Raw genomic sequence first — 11,759 nt, forward strand, 5'->3', positions numbered from 1 at the left:
AGTATAAAAAAGGGTTGGCTGCCAGTCCACACTATGCTGGTCGCTTCCAGACTTCACATGCAGCAGCCAATCCTCCCGGCCATGGCCCAGAGGTTGGGAACCTCCAACTTAGAGCATTCATCCCATTAGTATAAACATAAGTTCCACGTGAAATGCCTGCACTGTTTGCTATAGCACCACGAACACCATCAACACTCAACAAATAGTGCACACTATTTTAAAAACAGAAATAGTTATAAAATGTTGTAATCAGTGGTTCAAGAGGCCTTCCACAAAAACCATGGATAGGGCTACATTTTCTGAGGTAACTGCTTCATTTATTTATACACATAAAATGTCCTTTAGGATTCTTTTTTACTTTTCCATTTAGCTGGGGACTTGCTGGTAACAGTCGCACCTTATCCAGATCCTACCTTAAAAAGGAAAAATACCAAAGCGGGACAATAAGACTCTAAAAGCAAACTTCTAACACAATACAACACAGCAGTCTGCCAACCTGCATATCACTTTCCTGTAGTATTACAATTGAAAATAATTTACATTAACTTCAACAGCAGGAGTTGAAGATATCCTTGCATCTTGAAGGTTTGTTTTTTTTTGCAGAGAAATCCATCCATTTATAAAACAAATGCTATAGTGTAACAGTCCAGAAAGCTCAAATGAACTGGATCATGTAAGCACCATATCCATAACACACTATGTTGGGATCTGATCCTGAAAATACTTAAGACAAGTAATTTTTTCAACTAAGTATCTTGCATTTTTCTTCCCCTTTGCTTTCTGGTTGTCTTTAGGCATAAGCAGACCTTGTGACCCTATTGCCAACAACCTTTCAAGAAACAAGTTTACAACAGATGTTGTCACATGCTTGTGGGAATACTGGCATTCACGTGGGGCTCCCCAGGGTTGTCCTCAGTCTAGTACTATTTAACACCTTCATGAACGGCTTGGATGATGGGACTGAGGGCACGTTTAGCAAATCTGCAGATGACACCAACCTGGGTGGAGTTGCAGACACTCTGGAGGGCAGGGCTAGGATCCAGAATGACCTGCATTAATTGGAAAACTGGTCTGCAATCAATCAGATGAGATTCAACAAGAACAAATATGAAGTCCTGCATTTGGGACAGAATAACAACATTCACAAATACAGACTAGGGAATGATTGGATAGGCTGCACTACTGCAGAGAAGGACATGCGGGTTATGGTAGACCAGAAACTGAATATGAACCAACAGGGTGCTCTTGTTGCAAAAGAGGCGACCTGGGCTGTATTAACAGAAGTGACATTTGCAAATCAAGGGAAGTGAATCTTCTGCTCTATTTAGTAGTGGTGAGGCCTCACCTAAAGTACTGTGTCCATTTCTCAGCCTCACTCTTTAAGAAGGATGTGGACAGATTGGAGAGTCCAATGTAGAGAAACAAAAATGATTATGCACCTAGGAAGCAGTACTTACAAGGAAAGACTGAACGAGCTAGGGTTATTTAACCCACAGAAGACCAAGGGGGAATTTGATAATAGTTTTCAAATAAGTGATGGGCAATTAGAGAGAGGATAGAGACTGGGCTTTTCTCTGTGGTTACAGGGGACAGGACTAGGACCAATGGCCTGAAGCTGTAGCAAGGGAAAATTCAGACTGGCAATTAGAAGGAACTTTATGACTCAGAGTGGTCGAGCACTGAACCTATAATATTCTAAAGATCATTTTAAATATTCATAGGAGACTCCAGCAGACCTCACCCTGCCCTACAACATAAATTACATATTCCCTCAAAAGCCAACCAAACGCCACAACCATTTCCTTCACACAAGAACTCTGAATGCTGATCCCAATGAGCAATAGAAGAGACTGCTAAAAACACTAAAAACTGTTTTCCTTAGCACCCAGTAACTGGACAGAATACTGAGTACAGAGCCTAAATTCAAATCCCTGCTCTCTGCAATACAGATTTCAAATGCACAGCAAAGAAAAAGAATTATTTAGAAAGTGACAAACAGCCAAATCCTAAAGTCCTTCTTCATGCAAAATATCTTACTCAAAAACAGTTTGCCACAATGCTAAGTAAAGATTCCAGGATTTGGCCCAATAATTATAAACGGTGAACTAAGGAACAACTGTTCTTCAGGAGGAGGTGGATGGCAATTTTATGTTGGGGAGAAATTTAGAGAAAAGATAGCAAAGCTATAATATGGCAAGAAAAGAATTTTCAATTTTCCCATAACAACTTTCATTTCTGGAATGTATTTCCTATTTATAACTGTAATACCAACCTGCTTCAGGGAGAAATGAAGGCCTTCTGAAACCAGAGGCCTGATTCAATACAGAGTAGAAAGAACAGCACAAGACCTACTTTAACAGATAACAGCCTTACTCAAGCTGCCTATGCACTGCCTCTCAACCTAGAAAACCCCCAAAAAGAAAGGGAAAAATATATATATTTCTGCACAGTATATAGTGAGCCTTGTATAGGAAGCAGGACGCTAAGGAAATGTAATTTTGTTGTTATAAAAGGAAGAAAATATTAATCCCACTTCTTTTAATAACAGATTTACTTACATTGTGGCACGTTGTCTCCGTTTGGACTTGAGGTACTTTGTCGTATCCTTTTTCTAATGGACTGATCTGGGTTGTCCAAACTGTCCCCTCGTGTACCTGCTGAATCGTTCGATTTTCCTTCACCTGTACATGGCTTGTCAGGATCCTGAGACGACATTTTTGACGCGTTCTCACCCTTCCCTCTCCAAAAAAGAACACAAAACAGGAAGGAAATAAATCTAAAACATTTTTTGATGCTGCAGAACAAACAAAACAAGCAGAATTCCCTATTTGATTATAAATGCATCATCAGACATCATGTCATTTCTATAGATTTTTTTTTTCCCTTTATTCTTTTTAACCCTAACAAAGCCCCCAAAATACTTGAGGTAGCTTCCCACAAATATATGTTTATTCCAAACAAGATCTCAAAGATCAGATTCTTTTTACTGCTTCTCACTAAAATATGCATAGATGAGAGGAAAACAAATCTCCTTTGTTCTTTTCAGGTTGGTCACATAGGTATGACTTTTGAGAGAGACATGTATACATTTTTTTTTATAAAAACAATGACAAAGTTAGAAGTGTTTAACCTTAATATTATACATGCTCCCTCTGAAGAAGTACAATAAAGTGTTTTGCTCATAATGTATTTTAGATCTAAAACTAATTTCTGCAATTGTTTATTAAACCCCCCACCCCCAGTGTAATCAATAGGAAGCCAACTGAACCAAGAAGAAAGTGTGGGAGAGAAACCAATGTAGAATCTGGCCCCTAAAATTTACTTCCTTGTAAGAGCTATGATTCATCCACAAGAAGTAAGGAGTGTTAATTAAACACAATAAAAGTAAAATGCACTATAATCTCTACAGCTCTAAATTGTTTATTAGATGTGGGATTTTACAGTATAGTATTATGTCACTCTAAGTACTCTACAAAAATGGTCTTTGTTGTCCCCTTCAACAATTTCAGCTGTTTCACAGATATTTTTTTTGCCCTCTGAAAGATGTAATTTACATATATTCAATTTAAAAACATCCTAAGAAACAGTAAATTTCTATTTATTGGTCATAACTAAGTGGGTTAAGGGAAGCTGGAAACACAGTACAGTATTAGAAATATATAATCTCTCTAAAATCAAGTATCCAGCATCTTCCTGACTTCCCATCTCACAAATATCCTTTAGATAAAACTTAAAAAGCAAAAACTTTTACATTTTGCACTTAATATTGCTGGCTGCAAAACATGGAAAAGAGAAGCTGCCAGCAGTAAAACAGATCCAGAAGCATGCCAAGGCTATTAAAGGCAACCAGGAGCCCAAAGCCTGTATGGATGAGCATACACCAAGAGCAAGTGATACCAAGGAATTTATAAGAAGCTGGTTTACATTTTTATACAGCCATTAAGAGACTGAGCCTGTTTACATTACCTTAATGTAGGGAGGACATAGAGAACTCAACAACTTACATTTGGTAACACAATTGTGCCTGAAGGGCTCCACTGTGCTAGATATTGTACTTACCCTTAGATAGATTAGGAGACAGTTCTTATCCCAGAAACCTTGACAATTCAGATGTCAAGATTTGGCAGCAAAACAAAAACAGGATTTGCAGCATTGGCAGCTCTAACCTAGCTACCACAGGTACTCATAGGAGTGAAGACATGGTACCACAGGGTTCAGGGTAAGCTAGAATTCAGAGTACAAGCCTCTGTGGACCCTAGGTATGTATGGTTTGGTGGCTAAACTGGTTAGTGCGAGGCAATTAATCCACAACAGCTAAATTATATCCATCACAAATATACCCAAACATGCAAGGCTCACATCTTCAGTTCGCAACGTAGCCATGTCCTTAATGACTTTGCCAAATCTATAGAAGGGCCAGTAACAGAACCCCACTAGAGTATCTTAATTACAAGACCATCCTTCCCCAAATTTAGAATTTACAATTGAGAGCAAGGGTGTCAAATCTACAGCCTGCAGGCTGGATCCAGCCCATAAAGCTGCATCATCTGGGCTTCCAGAGGCATTGACAATTCAGGGGAAGGCAAGCAAGGGCAGAGCCCACCACTGAAATCCAGTGTACAGAACCCCTATGGGGATGTATGTTGGCATCAGGCGGGAAGATGGCAGTGCATCAAGCAACAGCTGTGTAACCTGTGGTCACAGCTCATCCTGCCACTGCATCTGGAGCTAGCCTACAAGGATCTAGCCCTGTTGTCCAGATCTGGCTGGAGGGGAGGTAGTGTTGGTTTGATACCCTTGACCAAGAGCTAAAAGGCTTAACTCCCTTTTTCTCACACCATGCACCAGCCATTCTCCATCTAAACTCAAAACAACGACTAACTCTGTGTCTTATTTCCCATCTTTTGAATCATTCAGCACCCATATTCAGGGCAAGCACATCAAAAAAGAGTGCCCACATCAACATGCCCTTGTGCTGGTTGGTACAGGTATGATTCCAGAAAGCCCTGTTCATACCTCTCTAACCCACAGGGCTACAGCTAGCGCTAGTCCCCAGGGCTGACACACGGCTAACAAAGTCACGGCTATAGTAGAAACCCCAGCACCAATCAAGTGCCGGAGCCACCACGTAAGCTAGAAAAGGGCAAGATACTAGAATGTACCAGGAGTGGAAAGATGAGCAACACTGGATCTTAGCCCTAGGGAATGAAGGATTTCAAACACTGCAACAACCAGAAGGATGTCTAATAATAAAGCCACCAGAAGAGGAATGCCAAATCCAGCCCACAAAGCCACATCATGTCATGGGGGGCACAGGGCTGGAAATTCAAGAACGGGGCCTGCCTTCTAAATCCAGGGCACAGAGCCCCATCATGCATATGTCAGCAGCAGGGGGCAAATAACAGCTGTACTAACCCGCACTGCCACCACATCCAGATCCAGCCTGTGAGGATTCCCCAGACTGGATTCTCTCTGGGAGGAGGCAGGAAAAAACTGACACCCCTGATCTAGAAGGTACTTATAAATTATAGGTGCTTCAAAAGAGCTAAAACGAATCGGATATATCCCATTAAACAAAGAGGAGAGAAGTGACAAATATAATATTCAGTTTGTGACTTTTATTCCACCAGAAGGCAGTATAACATTTTTATACATTCAGTAGATTATATCAGAATCTCCCAAACTGTGAACTGTCCTGAGACAAAGATGATTCAATATTATATTCAATTTTAAGGGTGCATGGTGACCAGCAAAGTATTTTCAGGCCTGCTAGCAGTCTGCTGACCCAAAAAACAAACACTGGAACCACTAGCTCCAGCTATCTAGTCTCATAATGGGAGTTCCCCCTAAACTCCCACTGCTGCTTCCTTTGAAAGAGAGCCGGTTTAGTGCATTAGCATCTGTCTGTTTATCCTTTCTTTATATATATCTTTTCTGACCAGTAGCCAGACAGGTCATAACCATTAACGCATTTTAATCAGCCAATACGCGAAAGTAGGGGAAGCATTTATGAACAGGGAACAGAGGCACAGAATGGCTCGGGGTTACACAGTACATCAGTGGGAGAGAACTACAAGATCCAGCTTTCCTAGATTCTTTCACAATAGCCCATCAGGCCTATGCTACAGCCCCTCACCAGCAAGTGCCCACAAAGCAAAAAGCCAGGGGCTATTGCAAGGCTGTGCAATTCCCCCCTCCCGGAAGAAGAAATGTTTTTAAACCACTGACTACATTAGTGCAAGGAGGTGTTGAAGAAGGGCTACCCCATTTGATCACCAGCCTGCTCAGCAACAAGGCAAGTGGATGCGTTTGCTGGTTGAGTTCCCTTATTCGCAACCATCTTTCTTGCTGGTGGCTCCCGTCTGCCAGGAGGCTTCACGAACGTGGCTAGTGGGCCCTGGCAACCAGAGTTCGATGATGCTTCTTCCAACCCGCCAGCAGCACCTTCTGTCCCACAGGACCCCTTGCGCGCGCTTGCTCCCAAAGGAGCCCGTCGCTTCGCACCCCCCACCGGAGTCACCCAGCGGCATGACATCAACCCTGAATCCGAGCCACCATTCCCGAAACACAGGCAGGCAGGCCCCTGACTCGGCTGTGCCGCTCTGGAAGCAGGGCCAACGCTTGCCTTATCGCTGAAAAGGCTGGAGAGGAGCGAGGTGGCCCTTTTCAAACACCCCCTCGCAGGGCTGCAGTTCAGGGGGAGGAACACGCGTGTGGGCCGCCCGGACTGGCCCTGCACAGCTAGCGCCTCCCGCCTGCGGCTTGGTCCAGGCCCCTGCAGCCCGGGGCTCTCCGGGGCTGGGGCTGGGGCCCGGGGGGGCACCAAGCTGCAATCTCCCCCCCGCCCCTTCCCGACTCAGCACCTACCCGGGCGGCGGCGCCCACGATGCAAGGCCTGCGCAGTCCCACCTCAGTCTGGGCTCGGCCGTGCGGCGGGGAGCCCCGCAGCGCTCAGGGCAGGGCCGGGCAGTAGGACGCTCGGGCTCGGGCCCCAGGGGCCAGGCCCACGCGTAGCAAGCCTCTCGCGGCGCCCAAAGACACCTCCTGCATGAGACCCCCAGCGCCGGCCCTGGGTCTTGTGCGGGGCCCACCGAGCATTTCTGCAGGGCAGCCGGCACCCCGTAGGCCGCGAGCCCCGGACTGGGGCATGCATGCCTCACAGAAGGCTGGGGGGTGGGTTTGTTGGTGGTTGTTTTTTTGTTTGGGGGTGGGGGAGGGAGTTAAAAAAAAAAAAAAAGAAATTGTGTGTGTTCCCAGCCAAAATCAAGTCCAAAACTGTGAGGCAGTGTAGAACCAGAAGTGCCCTACAGCCAGCAAACATCTTCCACCCCCAACAGGGGCTTCAGATATTTCCAACATCTTTTGGTGGGCATGCTACATGCAGGCTCCAGCCCAGAGCTTGGGGGCATCCAAACCCAAAGGCTTCACCTGCCTTAAGTGCTATGACCACAGAAGCAAGTGAGGGAGGAGCCTCCCGTTTCCATAAAGTCAGCTTTAAACCCCCACACCTCAGCAGCTACTAAGCCACGCCAGAAGAACAGTTATCCCCAGGAATACTCAAGGCAAACCACCTTCGTGGACCCAGACACAGGGCATTTCAGCATCTGCGCATCAGGTCCATTGCACCAGAGGCAGCAGGCAGAGCCAGGCAGCGGCCTGTCATGCAGCACATGCCCCACTACTCAGTGTGCCCAAGACCAGTGCTGGCATGCACTGTTGGCACAGGGGTCCAATCCAATCTGTAGAGCAGCCCTGTGCCCCTCATTTGACATGCATGGCTGGAGTTTGGCACATATGAGTTCAGTCTAGAGAAAGTGGACATGGGGGATGGAGCTACCTAAACTCAAAACAGCTGCTTTGGCAAAACCTGTAGGGGCATAGACTTACCTCAGGAAGCAGCTGCTGCTGTATTTTTGAGTAGACATCATTATACATTAGTCTTTTGAAAAGCCGATTTGCTCCTAATATTTCTGACTTCTGATTATTTATTTATGCAAAGGTTTCCTTTACTTTTTCAGTGCTAGATCCAATTGCAATATCAGTATCCATTGATTTGTGGAACAACAAAAAAAGCCAAAAAAAAAATCCAAAAAAACGAAAAACCAAACCAGAAGGAACTTTGTTAAGGCCATGAAGTCAACATTTTAGAAAACATCATCTCTTTATTTAACTAGTTACAGAAACAGAGATCCAACCACAGCCCCTAATAAGTGGCAATTTAGAGAATTCCTCTGGTCAGCAGAAATCCTCTGACCACAGAAGACAGGATGGGAAAAGGCCTCTTGGGCCAAGTCCATTGTTTTTATCTGGATCTCAGATTGGGTTATGTAGCTGAAGCAAGTTTGCTTTTCCTGCCAGCCACCCTATTCAGCTAAGAAAAACTGGAGTATATCAGGACTTTGTTAGAATACTGCATTTACTAGGGGGTGCACCGATAAAGACTCTCAGCTGATACCAGTAGCCCAAGGGTTGTCAACTGGGGGTATGCATACCCCCAGGGGTACTTTGAAAGGTCTGAGGGCATATAGGCAGGCAGGGATGGAGCACCACCACCCCACAGGAGCAGGGCTGGGGCACAGCGAGGGCAGCGGCGCCCCTCTGCAGGCCAAACAGGTGCCACCTGAGCAGCTGGACACATGGGGAGAAGCTTGCACACAGCTGCCACCACCCCATGCCACCACCACCCTCCCCTCCTCCTCAACCAGCTGCTGGGGGTACTGCTCAAAAAAAAAAGTTGAAAACCCCTGCAATAGCCAATTAACTAGCCACATTGGTCAATACTAGATTTTGGGTATTGGATCAGTAATGAACTTAGAACTCATTTGAAAATCTTCAAGCGCCCACACCATCATTTCTAAGCATGGGGATGCTGATATAGGAGACACGGTGGCACTTTAATTAAAGCATATCTCAGAGCTGCTCTGTTTAAAACACTGCTCCCCCCCCCCCGCACACATTCCCGGAGCACATGTAAGAGTGACCCGTGCCAGTGACAGCCCTTGCCCTTCAACCTCAACCTACGAGCAGGTCCCCGAGCCTGAGGCTACCCACGGGTCTCCAGGCTTGACTCCGCACTGGGGGAAGGACCCTGCTGCACACAGCATTGGAGAACAGCTGTCCCAGCCAGGTTTTGGCCCAGGGCCCTGGGATGCAGAGTCCTGGGCGCACATGTAAGAGTGACCCGTGCCAGTGACAGCCCTTGCCCTTCAACCTCAACCTACGAGCAGGTCCCCGAGCCTGAGGCTACCCATGGGTCTCCAGGCTTGACTCCGCACTGGGGGAAGGACCCTGCTGCACACAGCATTGGAGAACAGCTGTCCCAGCCAGGTTTTGGCCCAGGGCCCTGGGATGCAGAGTCCTGGGCACCGAGGGTTGAGTCATGCTAGGCTGGGCCAGGCCAGGCAGCTCAGCTTCGCCGGCCCCTTGCTGCCCCAGTCGTATCTGTACCTTTTACGGCATTTGCCGTGGCCCCAGCCCACACTGCACCAGTGCCTGGGACACCATGGCAGGTGCTCTGCTCCAGCCCGACCCACTGGTAAGGAGATGAAGGTGCATCTAGGATCACCCTGGCTTGTGGGAGGGAGCCCAGGCATCCAGGGGCCCCAGACAAAAGGCATAATTAATCAAATCAGAGAACATTATTAGCTACAATGGAGAGAGAAAAGCCAATAATGTAAATTCCCTTTTCAAAATTGGTGCCAATCCGATAGGCAACCAATATTGATGCACCTCTAGTATTTGCCCAAACCCAAGACCATTTCAAATTTAAGACAACACTCCAATAATTAGATTCCAAATGTGGAAAATTAGAAAAATGCTTTCAATTTTTCACGTGTAGAATCTAATTATTGGAGGGTTGATGTAAATTTGTCTCCCACACTGCTGCAGCAGGAAAACAGTGGCAGCAGAGCAAGTGGTGGGGACAGCAGGGGCATGGAGCCAGCCTCCCAAGGCCCCCCTCCCCTTCCTGCTGTCCTTAGCAGATCTAGGCACAGATAGAATCCCAGTGCTGCTCCATCCACTCCTACCCAGTCTTGCAGGAAGCAGCTGTGCAAGCAGCCTGGCTTAACCAGGGATTCCAATGGTGCGCAGGTTCTTCCTTCTCATGTCTGCTCCCTGCTTGGCTCCCCTCTCCTACCCCCTCCCTGGCAAGGAGCAGATGCTGGAAGAAGGAACCTGTGCACAGCTGCTGTCCCTGGCTGAGCTGGGCTCCCTGCATAGTTGCTCCCCCACAGCTCCCAGCTGAAGCTGTCTAACTCCCAGCTGATAGAGAGGAGCAACAGGGGGGGCCCCAGACCAGGTCCTGCCTCACACCACAGGGAGAAGCTCTGGCAGCATGCAGGTTCCTCCTTCCCTACCCCATTTGCCCCAGTGGCTGGGACTGCACTAGAAGGAGGAATTTATGTACTGCCACAATTGTTCTTTGCTATGTAGGGCAGGAGTGACTGTGCAGCTCCCCTGGTGCCTGCATCAGCTGACAACTCCAGCTGGGAGCCCAGGTCAGCAGCAACAGGCATACAGACTACTCTTCTAGCATGTGCTCCCTGCCCATCTCCTTCACTGGTAGGGAACAGCCACTGGACAAAGCAATCTGTACGTGGCTGAGCCAGGCTCTGCACCACCGCTGCCCACAGCTTCCAGTTGGAATTATCTGACACCAAGACAAGACTTTGTCATCCACACCCTCACCTCACACTTGAATTGGAAGGGGGGGGGGGGGGGGGGAAGGAAATGCCCTTCATCTTGGAATCAACTACATAATAAAGAGTCTCTCTCAGCCTTAAGAAGGATGTTTGTACCCAAAAGCTTGCAAGAGAACAATTTTTTTTCCAATTATTTAGTTGGTCTAATAAAAGATATCACATTTACCCAAAGAACCTTGTCTGCCTACGTCCTTAGACCAACACAGCTACAACCAAAACACCCCCAAAACATGGAAGATATGTATATCAAGGCTGTTTTATAAAACTTCATCTTATGGTAGAATATCTGCTCTGTGTGCTTTAAAAAAATAAAAATAAATAAATAAATAAATGTTTGAGGGGGGCGTTATTTTTAACACCAAATGAATTCTGTAGCTCAGTTACAAGCAAAATGTGGACTTCTAAAGATGAAAGTAAAAAAAAGCCAAAAACCCCAACTCTCACGTACTTATGCAGAGGAAGTAAAATTTCCTGCCTTATTTTATACAGAAGTATCTTTATAAACATAAAGAACTTGTACTAGGGGTGGTATGTGCGCGCTTGCATTTCCCCTGTACTTCTCATGACAAAGCACAAGCATGCCAGAAGGCAGAGTACATTTAAAGACAGAACTCCAGCATGTCAAAGCTGTGGTTTGGCTTCACCCTTTCAAAAAGAGTGACACTTTATGCTTACAAAAAGCACCTGCATGTAAGTATTAAATGAATAACAGCTGGTGCCCCAGCTTCTCAGAGTATCCTGAAGAGCTGGTCAGAGGGATTTTAGAAGGGAAATATAGGGAAGGAAATTTTGCCCAGGTATGACCAGAATGTCTGACATTCTGAAAAAGATGAGGATTTTCCACCCCCCACCTCAGCCTCCCTTTGCCTGAAGGTTGTTTATACCTGAAAGCTTGCAAAGAATTTTTCCAACTATTTAGTTGGACTAATAAAAAAAGACATCATATTTACCAAAATAACCTTGTCTGTCTTGATATACATACACCTTTCATTGTCTAGGGCTGCAGACAATAGAGAAGAGTTTTAAAACAACTAAATAAGACTGTCACTTTAGTAT

General features: G+C 46.0%; 1 long non-coding RNA gene across 1 annotated transcript; it reads right to left on the bottom strand.

Moving 5' to 3' along the window:
• Positions 1-1,066: 1,066 nt before the first annotated feature.
• Positions 1,067-6,896, bottom strand: LOC112548476. The gene is made up of 3 exons (XR_003092206.1): positions 6,868-6,896; positions 2,559-2,740; positions 1,067-1,115 (listed from the first exon to the last, which is right to left on the bottom strand). It is a non-coding gene; the product is annotated as an uncharacterized LOC112548476 (long non-coding RNA).
• Positions 6,897-11,759: the final 4,863 nt, after the last annotated feature.

This window comes from Alligator sinensis, unplaced genomic scaffold (genome assembly GCF_000455745.1).
Source record: "Alligator sinensis unplaced genomic scaffold, ASM45574v1 scaffold1432_1, whole genome shotgun sequence".
Taxonomy (NCBI): Eukaryota; Metazoa; Chordata; order Crocodylia; family Alligatoridae; genus Alligator; species Alligator sinensis.